The sequence below is a fragment of the Schistocerca piceifrons genome, chromosome 1 (genome assembly GCF_021461385.2).
Source record: "Schistocerca piceifrons isolate TAMUIC-IGC-003096 chromosome 1, iqSchPice1.1, whole genome shotgun sequence".
Lineage (NCBI taxonomy): Eukaryota > Metazoa > Arthropoda > Insecta > Orthoptera > Acrididae > Schistocerca > Schistocerca piceifrons.
The window spans coordinates 309406441-309420988 of NC_060138.1; the positions used below are offsets into that span (position 1 = coordinate 309406441).

At 38.1% G+C, this 14548-nt stretch overlaps 1 protein-coding gene across 1 annotated transcript in view; it reads left to right on the forward strand.

Annotated features, from left to right (window-relative positions):
* Positions 1-4830, forward strand: part of LOC124798620 — a 71916-nt gene extending 67086 nt beyond the window's left edge. The window contains exon 4 of the mRNA XM_047262100.1: positions 4461-4830. The gene's annotated coding sequence lies outside the window, so the exon portion shown is untranslated. The remainder of the gene's footprint in view (positions 1-4460) is intronic.
* Positions 4831-14548: the final 9718 nt, after the last annotated feature.

Here is a 14548-nt window from a genome sequence, read left to right on the forward strand (position 1 = left end):
TTTATTCGCTAGCGCACTAACATAAAATTTCAAAAGAAATAACCTTTTTCAGCCATCAGGGCCCATCTTACTATCTACAGTGTGTATAAATGTTAAAAGAATTAATAATGAATATGTCGAAATTTTACAAGTATTGTTGCTGTTCCAGTTACAGTACCTGTGACAAAGATACTGAAACCAAAGCAGTGGAATGCACCTTGCGCGTCTTCAGGCGAATAAACCATGTCTGTTGAGTCGTCTGTAGACTATGTGTCTGGAGACAACTGTTCCAGTGGCTGCCGTAAGGTCCCAAGCAAGGCTACCAGCAGTACTCCGTGGCCCTCTGTGGGTACTGATGGTGAGATATCGGTCTACTTGTGGTTTTGCACACTGTGAACGTCCCGTACTGTAGCACTTGGACACGTTTCCTGTCTGCTGGAATCGTTGCCATAATCATGAGATCACACTTTGTGTCACACGGAGGGCCCCTGCTACTACCTGCTGTGTTTGACCAGCGTCCAGTCGCCCTAGTATTCTACCCCTCATAAAGTCATCAATATGTGTTCTTTGGGCCCTTTTAGACACACAGTCACCATCAGCACGTCCGAAAACGTCTGCACACTTACTCGCTGCATCGTACTCTGACATGCACCAACACACCTCTGTGTATGTGGACTGCTGCCGGCGCCACCGTGCGACGACCACAGGTCAAATGCACGCCATGGTCATACCCCTGAGCTGATTTAACCCGCAAACCACACACCAGAGCGTTGTTTCACCATGTATCGGCATTATCCTTAATTTATGAGCGTGAATGTAGATCGCAACACCAATAAGTTGCACACATAAACGAAAGTCGCTAGCCGTGTTTCTACATCTAAATAATGATATCTATTTTTATTTCGCATCAGTCGCACTGGTAGCGCCATCATGAGGATTCAAATCAGGTTTGCTTTAAATACACGTTGTAAAGGTAGCGAGCATTAGTTACCTTTGATACTGGACGTGGGGATGCCTTTAGTCCAGGATGCCTTTAAGGCGACAAGGCGTCATTATCAGCTCCTCAATGAGTGTTACCGAGGTAATGTACTAAGGCGAAAAGAAGCTCGATGTCCTTTCTTGGTAGGGATGCAGCCACTGTACATTATTTCTTGTAGTGGTGGTCACGAAAATGTACTGGGCTCTAGATGGCCACTTGGTATTACCGACAGAGAAGGCCATCGTATTCGGCACATGGGTCTGGCGCATCGTACTCCATCTGCAGCAGCCGTTTGATCAGCAGTTGGCACCACAGTGACTCATAGAACTGTTACAAAACGCTTACTTCAAGGACAGCTCCGATCCAGACGATCTGTAGCGTGTATTCCACCGACCCCAATCCACTGCTATTTTGGACTTCAGTGGTGTCAAGTGAGAGCTCATTGGAGAGCAGTGTGGAGATCGTTGTATTTTCTCAGAAAACTGGTTCTGCCTCGCTGCCAGTGATGGTCGTGTGTTGGTTAGGAGACTAGGGTGAAGGCCTGCAATCAATCTGTCTGCGTGCTAGACACACTGGACTTACACCTGGAGTTATGGTCTGGGGTACGATTTTGCATGACACCAGGAGCACCCTCGTGATTATCCCATGCACCCTGACTGCAAATTTGTACGTCAGTCTCGTGATTCGGCCTTTCGTACTGCCATTCATGAACGGCATTCCAGAGGGCGTTTTCCAAGAGGATAACGCTCGCCTGTATTCACAAACGTGCTCTTGCCGTGACCCCCTTAATCATCAGATCTGCCTCCAATCAAGCATATATGGGACATCATCGGACGACAACTCCATCGACATCCACAAACAATATTAACCGTTCCTTTATTGATCGACCAAGTGTAACAGGCATAGACTCTATCTCGCAAACTGACATCCGGTACCTCCGCAACGTATTGCATCCACGTCAGCATGCTTGCATTCAACATTCTGATGGTTACGCCGGTTACTAATGAACCACCATATCACTTTTTCAGTGTCTTATCTCGCGCTTACATTAACCTGTGATCTTCGGACGTTCATCATTTAAAAATGTAACCTAGAGAAAAGTATTCCCAACATTTCATTACTCTACATTAATTCCCTTATTGTGCTGCGATTTTGTTCCGTCGGTGTCTACGAGAAGGTGCCTACAGGTCACCAGCGAAGACAAGGTCAAAACATCTAAAGTATGAGACAACTGTAAGTGACACAGTCCATAACAAGCAGACTTGAGAATAAAAGCATTTAGTGGTTGGGCTTGTTAAAAGAATAAATAGTGACAGGCGACATAAGAAGTTTGCTAATGTGGGCCCCGAGAAGAGACACCCGCCTTTGTCGTACGAATTATACACTGATCGAGTAATAGATGAAAAGAGGTTAACAGCTTTCGATTAGAATAACCGAGACTACTGGAAGGAGAAAACGACTAACCTCTATGGAAAAAAATTAAAGAAGAAGAAGGAGGAGATAATGAAGCTTATTTAGTAAAATAGAGACATATAAATTGCAGTAATAACAACATACTAAAAGATCAAGAGACCGTGAGGACAACGCATTGTCAGTGAGAATACTTCTAGGGTCATGTATATAAAGAACAGACAGCTGTTCAGCATATAAGGAAATGCTTACGTGCTTTTTGGCCTAAATATCTGCAGCAACAAATTGAAACAAATGAAAATGTAGAATGTGTAGTTTTAGTCAAAGTAATCACTTCATTAAAAGTCTGAAACCAGACAACGTAACATATTTTCAGATCCTATGTATGTGTGATAAGAAGGTATATTCCATAGAATACTATGAATGTCTAACAATCAGTTGAATTTGTTTCCAATAATATTGTGAGGACCATAATTACACATGATACAGAATTGAATAATGGATATCACTCCATGAACAAAATGGTTAGAAACTCCTAGTAGATAGTGGCCAACAGCATGTTTTTCAATTCGATGCGAGGTGTAAAACATTTTATTTTATAACTGTAAAAACATTCAGAGCCACAGGAACACTGAGTGAACATGATAAATATGATCTTCAATCGATGAACAGGGTGTGTACGAAAATAAGGAAACACGGCAGCTCTGCAGTCTCCTCAATACGCTGCAAGTGTCAGCCGTGGACAGAAGAGCATTTTGTGCAGTTGAGGACGCAATACGTCAGAGCTAACTGCATTCGAACGTGGGCAAGTTATTGATCCTTGAATGGTGGGTGCTTCCGTAACCAGACGAACTGCTAATTTTTCAAGAGGCACCATATCGAAAATTTATACCACATACAGGAAAAACAGAAAAACTCCAGTGCCAAGTCACAACACGGGGTGAATCAGTGCGTTGACTGATAGTGCAAGACTGTCGTTGAAGAGGATTGTGAGGAAAAATAAGAGGACAGTAGCCTCAAAAGTCACTGCGGAACTGAATATCGCACTCGTGTATCCTGTCACCACCAAAACAGTACGGTGCTGGGAATTACAGGACTTGGTGGGAATTCTAGACCGCCCATCAGCTGTGCAAATGCTTGTAACGAGAAAACCTGTGGGCTTAGAAGAAAGTCATTTGGTCGGCTGAGTCTTGTTGCACACTGTTTCCAAATTTATGGCCGACGTTACGTCCCAAGAGTGAAACATGATGGGGTTTCGGTGGTGGTATGGGCAGCCATATTGTGGTATTTCATGGGCATCAAGGCTACTGTGCAAGGTCATACTACTGCCAAGGATTATTTGACTATTTTGACTGATCAGGCGCCTCTCATGGTACAATGTCAGATCCACAGTGGACCAGTTCACACTCCTTCTATCGTCCAGGACTTGTTTGTAGAGCACGAGAGTGGACTGTCGCATCTCGCCTGGCTACCGCGGTCACGTGATCGCGTTGTTATCGTTCTTTGTGGTTTACTCTGAAGAGAAGAGTTAGTGATCGCTATACACCTACGTCATCGCTAACTCCACTTGTACTATTCTGCTGGAAGAATGGAATAAGATTCGATTCTGAGACGACTGGGTGATGTTTTAAATACAGTGGTTTCCCTGCATCATATTTAGCCATAGAAATGTGTTTGTGGTGTTTTCTCCACCCCCTGTATTATCGTGCCTACAGTGGTGCATATCTTCCTGTATACTTACACTGCAAAATTCAGAGCCAATTCACAGATTGTCCTATTAGCACATCTGGAAAACATGAAATCTCACAATATTGGGTTCAACAGCTAATTCATCGAATGTGAGCTAATTATTGACTGAAGGAGAATCTAATGACTTAAACGACTTATTAGAAATAAGCTACATTAACTTTCTTCATCTGTAGGAAAATGAAAACTAGTTAACTGAGAGACGTTCATTCAATGCATAAAATAACATTGTCAAACCAGTTCTCATGATTTGCAGCGCCGATTGTGGCTGTTTCTATTTGTTGTGTTGTATGCGGTTGCTTTCATTCTTTTATTGACTAATTTAAGACTTTCTTTTCGGTTTCAGGTATTGCAAAATTGCCGTAACTACCCGAGTGTAGGCAGTGATGGACTAAGGCGATCTTCTCCAGCGACATTTGTAGGAACATGAAAACAAAAAGCACAAAATATATTTAGACGCTTTCTTGCTCTCACAACGATTTGTGAAACAAACATTTCCTCGCAGCAGCAATGCATGTGTTAACTTAGTGAACGACAAGTTGTGTGTGATGAATTCAGTGAAGTGAACGCTGGTGGACTAATGCTGCAACAGATAATGAAGAAATAATATAGGTAGCAAAAGTGTAAAAAGAAAATCTTGCCTTATCTGTATTACCAAACTGTAACTCACTTGCTAATCATTATGAGCTAAGAAATAAAATGAAATGATATCATGATTTGTAGTGGCCAGTTAGAGGAAAAAATTGGCTTAATATTCACATAGCTTCCTCAGCTATCTACGCCAGAATTTCAGTATTGCCGTTCGTTGTCGTATTTATAGCTTTCTGTAAAACAAAATTTGTGCTTGCAGAGGGATAACTTATTTCACAGAAATAATATTTTCTAGAGACACCTAAAGATGAATCTTGCTTCCTAGATATTTAGCAAACTCATCTTTAAAACTTACTCTGGTACTTTGCAGTGCGTAGTAATTTTAATAATCGTTTCTCCGGAGAAATCGCATGTTTGTGACTTTGACATTTGCTTTACTGAAACAAATGCAGAAAATTCGTTTTTGCTGGACCACTATTGAGTTCCATTTGACCTAGTCGTCTTCTTTGGATGTATGAAGAGTGCTAAAAGCTACATCCTCAAAAGTACATCAAACGTCCAAATGTTTCACAGCCACCCAATTTCTTCTCGAAAAGGAAATTCTGAGAAGATTCTCAGTTAAAATTATTGTTACACAAGCCATTGTGACCAAGAATGAAAGTCTGAAGTAATCTTTATCCACTTTTACTTCGTAGTAAACTGTGAATTCAGCTTTCTATTTTGTCACTTGCAATCTAAATACATTCTTTCCGGCTATTTTCAGTAAACAATAGGGCTTTCACCTATAATTCTGTCCTGTAAGGTGGTTGTGCCCCCAAATGGCCTACCTAATGTTAATTTATTTTGTAATTTTTGAAGATATTTTAAATGCTTTTAGTTCATTACAAATTAACTCAAGTCAACTGAACACACTAAGAATATTTAAAGTAATTAAAATGATTAGTTAAAACATAATAACAGATTTTCGAAAAAGTCTATCTATTCATTTTTTTGGGAATGTCGTGTACTCCCAATAGTCTAACCAACTTCATTTAGTAACACAGGTATAAAACACAAAACACCTATTACATATCATGGTTTACAATATGTACTGGAAATAATATGCATATTTTGTCACCAACTGTTCTTTTTCTCCTAGCAAAGTAATGTTTTTATGGCTGTATTGATGCAAATTTATCTTAAGCAGCATCTTCTTAGCTCATACTGCTAAACTCGGATTATTTTTTTCTTTTCCTTATTAAATCTATTCATTTTCATTCGTGACTTCCCACAGCTGACTGAATGTTCAGTATTGACGTTCCATTTGTTTACAAAATCATATTTGCTATAAGACAATGTCTTATTAATTCCAGGTATCCCATTGGACATGTTGGTTATTTTCCGCTTTGGAAATGAGAGTAGCTCCAACATTATAATCACTCTCCTAATAAATTACGGTTTCGTCTAGTCACCCATGCTTAGTGGCAGCGTACGAACTCCTCTTCGATTTCTATTTGATACGCTTATAAAGTTCCATAACCGAATCATGTTGAAGTTTGTATTGGTTCTGATATCAGAGCTGATGCATTCAGAGGTCCTGAAGCGTCATGGTACTTCAGAAGGTGCAATTGATGTACATGCAGTCTCAAGAACAGCAGTAAGACCATATGGAAACAGTCGTTTTGCTTTAAACCCAGACTTTATGTTAAAGCTTGTCATAGCTTTCCTCCAAACTTTGGTGAAGATTTTTACCGAAGTGTTGACTAGTTAGTGTTTTCTCACCATGATTGTGGTAGTAAATCATGACCTCGCGAAATCAGTAACGTTCAGAGGACCTACCAAACCGCTGCAGCTCTTGCGTTGTAGTCGATGGTATACAGGACAAAACAACTTCGTATTTCACAGTAGTCTCCACAGTGTCATAACCAAAGCGGTTTCCAGTTCATCAAAAAATTTGTTTTTACGATGCCCAAAATTATCTGACTTTAACATAAATTTGCATCATTTTTCATCTAAATTAATCTTTCACCAAAATAGCCTTTTCCAAAAATGCTACACCAACAGACAGATTTAATGTTTGAATAATGGTTTCCGAAAGCGATTTTACTAATCTTCTGAAATCTAAGTGGATTTAGACTTTGGGAGTTCCTTGTGAAGTTGCAATGTTAGGCTTCAGAAATTATTTTGCCTATTTGTGCCTTCTCGTCAGAAGAGTATTGAATGATTATGTTTTTTTGCAACATTTGTAAACAGGCCTTGTGATTTTAGCTTTTAGATGAAACCCCATTTTTTCTAACCATCCATTTCTAGAACACCGTTCACCATTTTGCAGTTTAGTATGAATCAACTTTTGTCTCAATGTAACTTTTGTTTCAGATTTAATTTATTTAAAAACAGTCCTCGTGGTCCACGAAATTCCTTTTTATCTTCATAATGAGACACCAGATTCTTCGTGGTAACTTCTAATGCTTCCCTCCCCATTACTTTCGTTTCTTAGTAGATTCTGAGCTCCTGGATGAATTTTTTTAAAAAAAGCCTATAATGTACACACTCAATATGGCCTATCTGTCCATGATAGCTTCTCTTACACGGAAATAATTGTCCACAAAATGATACATTAATTTTTATAGAAATTTATTACATGCCTCCAAACTATTCATTGTAAGTATTACACACACAGTACCATACTTATAAAAGTATTTCGACAAATAACTAACAGAAGAATGTTTGTGGCAGAAAATTGCAACTCAAGAGCGAAATTCGACATGTAAGCATTGAATGGCTTTTAGCAAATAGGTAACAACAAGTGCACGATTCAAAACATGCAAGTCTGGTCCCTTTCATCCCACATACCGACCAACCAACCAAAACATGCAGAGATCGTCGTGGTAGCCGGCAGAAACAAACTGTGCTGCCATGTTTTGGATTCTTATCACAGTTCCAGGCAGCAGCTATCAGACCATACTGACTCTTAGGCAGTGTACGGTCAAATTTCGTTAATTCTTTTCTATCGGTATAAACCACTGCATACAATTCGCAACACATATTGAGATCCATTTATCTGTTGTTATCTTTCTGTGTTGTAGTGCAGATTAATGTTTAAATGACCACAATGTGTGACATGTTTCAGATGATTCTATTGAATGGTTCCTTTTGTAACACATTTGATCCACTCCTTTCTTTTATACTAAGCTCCAATCAACGTATTATTTGCGTACAGAAGATCCAGCAGGACCTCACACAGAAGCAGTTGCAGTGCTGCTTCTTTACCGGAGCTTCGACCTGAATAATAATAATGAATTTTGTCCATAGTTCATATAACCAGTTGGTATGTAAGACAGTTAGACTGGACATGTTATGTTTGACAGTGGCCTCTCCATTACGCAATTGTGAAACTGGTTATCTATAATGTTAGGCAAAGCCCACCCCCTCTTTGTAATGATAGTTTAACAGGCTAGCACTCTGGTGAGCGCCCTTATATTAAGGTTTGTTAACTGCCACCTTAACGATTCTGTACATTCGTCTACTAAATAAATAACTAATGTACAAGTCTGAACTGCTCCGCGCTAGCAACACCTTGCGTGCTATACTGCAGGCATGTCAGGTATCACTGCCCAGCCCTCTAACATTATCTTCACAGTCGCAGCATCTCTATTACAGCTGAGGACGTGGCATTTCAATTTTATATGTATATGACGAAGCTCGTAGGGCACATTATTGTAAGTGTTCCTTTTTTAGATATGCCGACTTAATATGATTAGCAGATTGTGTGCTCAAGTGTGTCACTGTTTCGTTTATGCTTTAATTGATTTCTGATATCTTGTTTTGTAATTATGGTATATTTTGTACATTTAGTTGCCTCTGAATTTTGTAGGTTTTAGGATGGTCATTACGAACTGAAATTAATTTATGCTCCTTAGCTGGAATATAAAATCTATAAATAATATCGTCCTGGAGCAATGGGGAACTTTTGATGTGACATCATAACTCATGAAGATTATATGTAACTATTAATCAACAAAACAGTTACAGAAGTTCGGTGTTCAATCGTATTGTTCAGTTGCTGTTTCGCTGAAATTAGATTTAGTTAACTGCTGGTTCCAGTGATTAATTCCACAAGTTATTTTGACAACATTTACTACCGCCTCCTCAGACAGTAAACAAAAACCATGGAAGTTACCTTCCTGGAAGTTACTTAATTCATAAATACCAAAAAGCAATCTAAGTATATTCTGCCACAACTGGAACACTACAGAAGTCGTTACTGTTTGCGAGTTAATATAAAGTTTGTTTCACATAACTAAAATCTCTGGAATTTGATCAATTCTGCCTTAGTGCTGTTTATATTCAGCGGAGCTCCTTACACCTGCTCAGTTTATAATAGCTCTGCTTGTGTACTGAATGTGTCTTAAATATTAGCAGAGACAATGGTGAGTTCCAATTTCGCCGCCCAATCAGACGTTAGTCAGACAGAGCAGCAGAGGAAACTATAAGACTGGAGTATGTAGTGTAGTTAGCGCATGATAAATAAAAACCATTCATGAGACGGATGAATATTGAAAAATATTTTATAGTTGAAACATTAATAACTGCTTACAATAAGTTACATATATTCTCTCCGCAGAAATCGTACAGACCTTTTTACAACGCCTGAGCACCTATCAAATAGCTCAAAATGTGTTCACCTATGATTCAATAATCAAAATCTCTCTATTGTTAGAAGCATTCTCGTTAGTTTCTGTGTTCCTAGCCAGTACGATATTAGCTACAGTAACTACGTTCGCTGAAAAGACATTGGTTTCGGAGTATGTATGAACAGCAGAGAAACCGCCGTAATGAATTAACATAAATACAGTACTGATGTACATGTTTGGTAAGTATTATGATATATAATACACAGACAAAGAGTAAAGATTAATCTGTTGACGGTTAGCAGGTGAATTCGTGAGTAGAAGCCGGCTAAGTCTATGAACAGATGCTCCTGATAATGACGAATTAAAGTATTTTTTTCTCTTTGACAGGTGTTTGAGATATATATACGAGTAGAAACCTTAAACAGTTTTTAAAGTGTTTCGCAAACGTCATAGGTTCACTGGATCAGTGGTTCACTGGGTATCATATCCGACACCTTCACATCAAGAGCCAACAACATGAAGTAGCTCGTCATAGTTAAGGACTGTTTCCATACCAGAATATAGGGACTTGCCCACGTTTAGCCTGTCTTAGTGACAGCGAAAATCTTAACGATATAACTTATAAGAATAAATAACGAATGCGCTGTCGAATGACGCCTCTGTATTAATGAATATCTGACTATATTATTCACGTCAAAACATTAGGAATTAAAGAAACAGGGTATGCTGTATGATCGAAGTATACCTTTGTTTGTGAACTTCAAGAAATTGTAAAAATTATTTTCACAGAGACCACACATCACCAACCTGACATGAGATGAACGCTTCAATATACAGTGCAAGAATAAAGCATGTAAAAAGTGAAAATGAGTGAACCCGCTACGTCTTGCTAAAAAAGCTCTTCTCATCATGATAGCGAATAGATAGGTTTTGAATACGTCCCTTATTAATGGTACCAAGGTCGGTATTTACGAGAGACGAGATTCATTCAGCGACAATGTCAGGTGAATATGGATCAATGGCAGCAGTCCTGAAGTTTTCTTACAGTTTATAGATGACCATCATCGTGCACGAATACAGCTTTACAAATACAAATGCGAAGAGTGTCGCTTTCGGCTCCCTAGCTTGAACAGTCATTGAAACATGAGCAGTTCAGAGCTACGAGGATTCGAAATGTGAATCATTGTCTGCCCACACCATACATTCGCCCAGTATTTCAATGAGAAATAGATCAGAGCAGTGAGAGTTCTCAGTGTCAATCAGTGACTGCCTCGACAATATATGCGTATGGTTCTTCAATTAGTAATGGATTTCAAAGATGATCGTCGCCTCCCAAGTGCATTCGTAGATTACTGTTGTCCAAACTACAGTGAAATCCATTACGGCAGAAAATGTGTTGCCAGTACAGCCTGAAGCTCATGTACGCCAATAGTGTTCTCCCTAGTGAAAATCCACATGCAATCCGCGATGCTGCTGACGCAGAAAACCAATCATTCAACACTCGAAGTGAAGCTGTATAGTCCATTTTCATGGGGACGTGTCTTTCAATTTGGTCTCAAGTTTCATAATCCCTGTTGTATTTGACAGTTAACCCAGTTCCTTACAACCACGCTCTTCCTAACACAACTTTATGACTTGGACAATTTGCAGTTCTACAACGTTAGTTATGCAACCGTTCGGCAGTGGCAGAAGAATAAATTCACTATCCAGTTGATATACTTTCCAACATTTAAAAAGTGTTCATCCGTATGGAGCAAGGCAATTTCGAACCCAACAAAAATCTTTTATTTATGAACGTCCAATATTTTTTTGTTGTAACCTGTTTTTAACTATTCTACTGTGTAATTTTCTTCGCTAACTCATATTCCCCGATAACCATCTTTTGTACTCGACTTTCCACGTCTGCCTCTCAAGTTGCCTCCGTTATGGCGCAATTTTCGCATATATCATCTCAATTTTGGCCTCAATTGGTTTTGATGATATCTGAAGTGATTATTCGTGTTAATCTCACTTCAGTCACAACGCAAAAGCCTTGTTGTTGCATTTCCTATAGTAACTAATATTTCTCAACTATACCAATCACTGACAGCCTACTGGATAGTAATTACATCATCCTGTATTCATTTTATGTCAATGAAGTGCGTTACACATTTCTTTCTCTTTCTCCTGTGTCATGATCGCTAGGCATTTTTAATAACGTACAAACGGTTTCAATGAAACATTTGTGTTAAAAACAGTTAACAAACAAAATGCACTCTTGCATCCTTATCAATGAAAGGATAATTGTGGTCAGAATGAAGATACCAAGTGGTTGTCTGTCGGTAACTGGAGTATATATCCCGTAAAAGGGACAGGATGATTACTCTGAAGACTTCCATGATATGTTGCAAAGAACTCTATGTAAGATAAACAAAAATGATTATCTGATAATAGTAGGAGATTGAAATTCAAGGTTGGGTAACACCCTCATGAAAAACGTTATTCGTTGTGAAGGGAAAACTGTAATAAATAATAGTGGATATAGATTGAAGCCATTCTCATTAAATGATTGCCTAAGAATAACAAACACATTCTTCTTGCGTAAACAGATAAAAATATTTACCTGGTCATCGAGAGAGTCTGCCACAATTACAGAATATGTAACTGCAAATAAGAAGACTTGGTCTCTAATGCAAGACACAAGGACCTTCAGAGGTCAGATGTCTCTCCAGATCATTCGTTGCTAATCTCGAAAAGAAAACTACTTTAAAGATGGATGATATCTGCCAAACACAAAGAAGGAAATGCTGATGCAACATTTGAAGTATATTTACATCAAGAAGAGAGTATCCAGTTACTACATCAGAAAAGGTTTGAAGAATACATAAGGTTAAGTACGAGTATAAAAGCCGATTACGTCAACGAGGAATGGAATAGCATAAAGTAAGCACTAATTAAAGCAGCAACAGAAGCACTTGGCACACAAAAGAAATTTTTTTCTTTTTTCTAAATGGGCTGGAAATACTGGGATGATAAAATGCCTAGTTTAATTGAAAATAAGGGGCGTGCTACTTGAAAATGTTGAATTCACCAGGCTATCAGGATCTGAGACCATATTATCAAATTAAATCAGCTGCAGTCAAAGTTAAAAACTTTAGTTGGGAAAAATGTATACAAATACTGAATATGATTTAAGACAAGAGAAAGCGTACAAGTTAATGAAACATTTAGAAAAGTAAGGACAATCTGCAAATAAACATAATATCTTAATATAATTGGCTGGTACAATGCTATAAAACACTCTGGATGGATGTGCAAGATGCACAGGTGGTTCAGCCTGAACCAGATGGGAGACTTAATAATGCTGGAGGAGCGACAGGATGCGATAAATTCTAGCAGGAACAGGAAGACTCAAGGCTGTGACAAAATCAACATAGAACTGATCAAATATGCACCAAATATTGCAAAAATAAGAATACTCTGTTTTATTAATATATGCTGTAGAAATGGTTATACAGCCCAGATATGCCACAGTTACAAGCAAGGAAATAGACATGAATGTCACAACTAGTCAGGTATTACCCTTACGACTACAAATTATAAATTGTATGCTACAATTTTAACAAAACCACTATCGTCAATCACTGAAACTTTACTATCTGATACCAAATATGGTTTTCGAAAATGCAGATCATGCTCGGAGTCTATCTTCATCATGTCACAACTAACTGAAAAATATCGCGAATTCACTTTAACAACTTTTCTTACCTTCATTGACTACAGAAAGGCGTTTGCTAAAGTAAATCGAAATAAACTGCGGAAAATTTTAAGAAATAAAGAGATTCCATCACATCTTATAAAAGCTGTACGGGGTTTACATATTAACAACAAAATAACAATAAAAGTAGCAGGCAGTAGACATGATATGGCTGAAATAAACCAAGAAGTTAGACAAAGGTGTCCCAAATGTTTTTAGTATAGACCCTATGTATCGACGACAAGGTTACAGACAATAAAAATTTTTAAATATACTATGTGAGTATTAGTACACTATTTTTTCCTGACTATCAAGTACAAATCTGTCTTTAATTGAAATAAAATAGCCAGACAATACAATCTGAATGTCTCAATCACACAGACGAAATAAATGGCCACCAGCCCATGCGAATTAAGATTGAAATTGATAAGCAGATCATGAAAGAAATTAATACATTTAAATATTTAGGGTTCAGTGTTACATACAGGGCAAACAATGAAATACAAAAAAGATAGACCTATTTAACTGTTTCTATGGATCTTTGTAGAGAATATTGGCAATGGAAGTCTTTAGAGATACTAAACTAAAATTCTGTATGTTTATTGTTATACCAGCAGTGCTCTATGAATATGAAAACTGGACTTTTAAAGAAGAGAGATGAAAAGAGAATAGAATCATGTGAAATTAATTTCCTTAGTTACATGCATGAATATACTATGATGGATAAAAAGAGAAATGATGACATCCGAGCTGCACGGAATATGCAAAACATAATTGACATAATAAAACAATACCAGTTAAGCTGGAAAGAACGTATAGACCATATATCAGATACAAGAATCACTAAAGCCATGAAGCAACATAAAACAAAAGGCAGAACATCTTTAGGAAGACGAATGAAGAGGTGGTATGACCAGTTCTGAAGGAAACGGAACAGACCGTCTTGATGTAAGGTGTAGACGTGTAACAGTAAATACAGCTGTATTCATGAAATGCTTCTATAGTTTATACACAAGGAATTTCATTTTGGTTGATCACAATGGGGATAATTTGTAATGAGTTTCAACGTTAAAAGTTGGTGACCGACACCATATGACATATGGCTCTCATGCCTTATCATCCTCCTATGCTACATTTTGTTGTTGATAACAATTAGTATCTACGTTAGGTACGTTGGGTGATGTTTAATGATACCTGTTGGTCTGTGTGATCGAAACTGGTAGTAAAGAAATGTTTTGTTCAGTTAGCAGCTTAACTTTGTGAATTGGCATTTTATTAGTGTTTACTGTCTTTGGAACACTGCTTGTAAAATGTTATTTTCTCTTGTTATACACCTTTCGCTTATTAGCAGATCTTCAGGCCACGTAGACGATTTCATTTTCACTGTACAGGGGTGTTCATCATAGAATGGCTGATTAATGTATAAGGGACCATCTGGACACTACACATAACGAGCACTATCTTATCAGAAGACTGCTAGCTAATCTGAAAAAT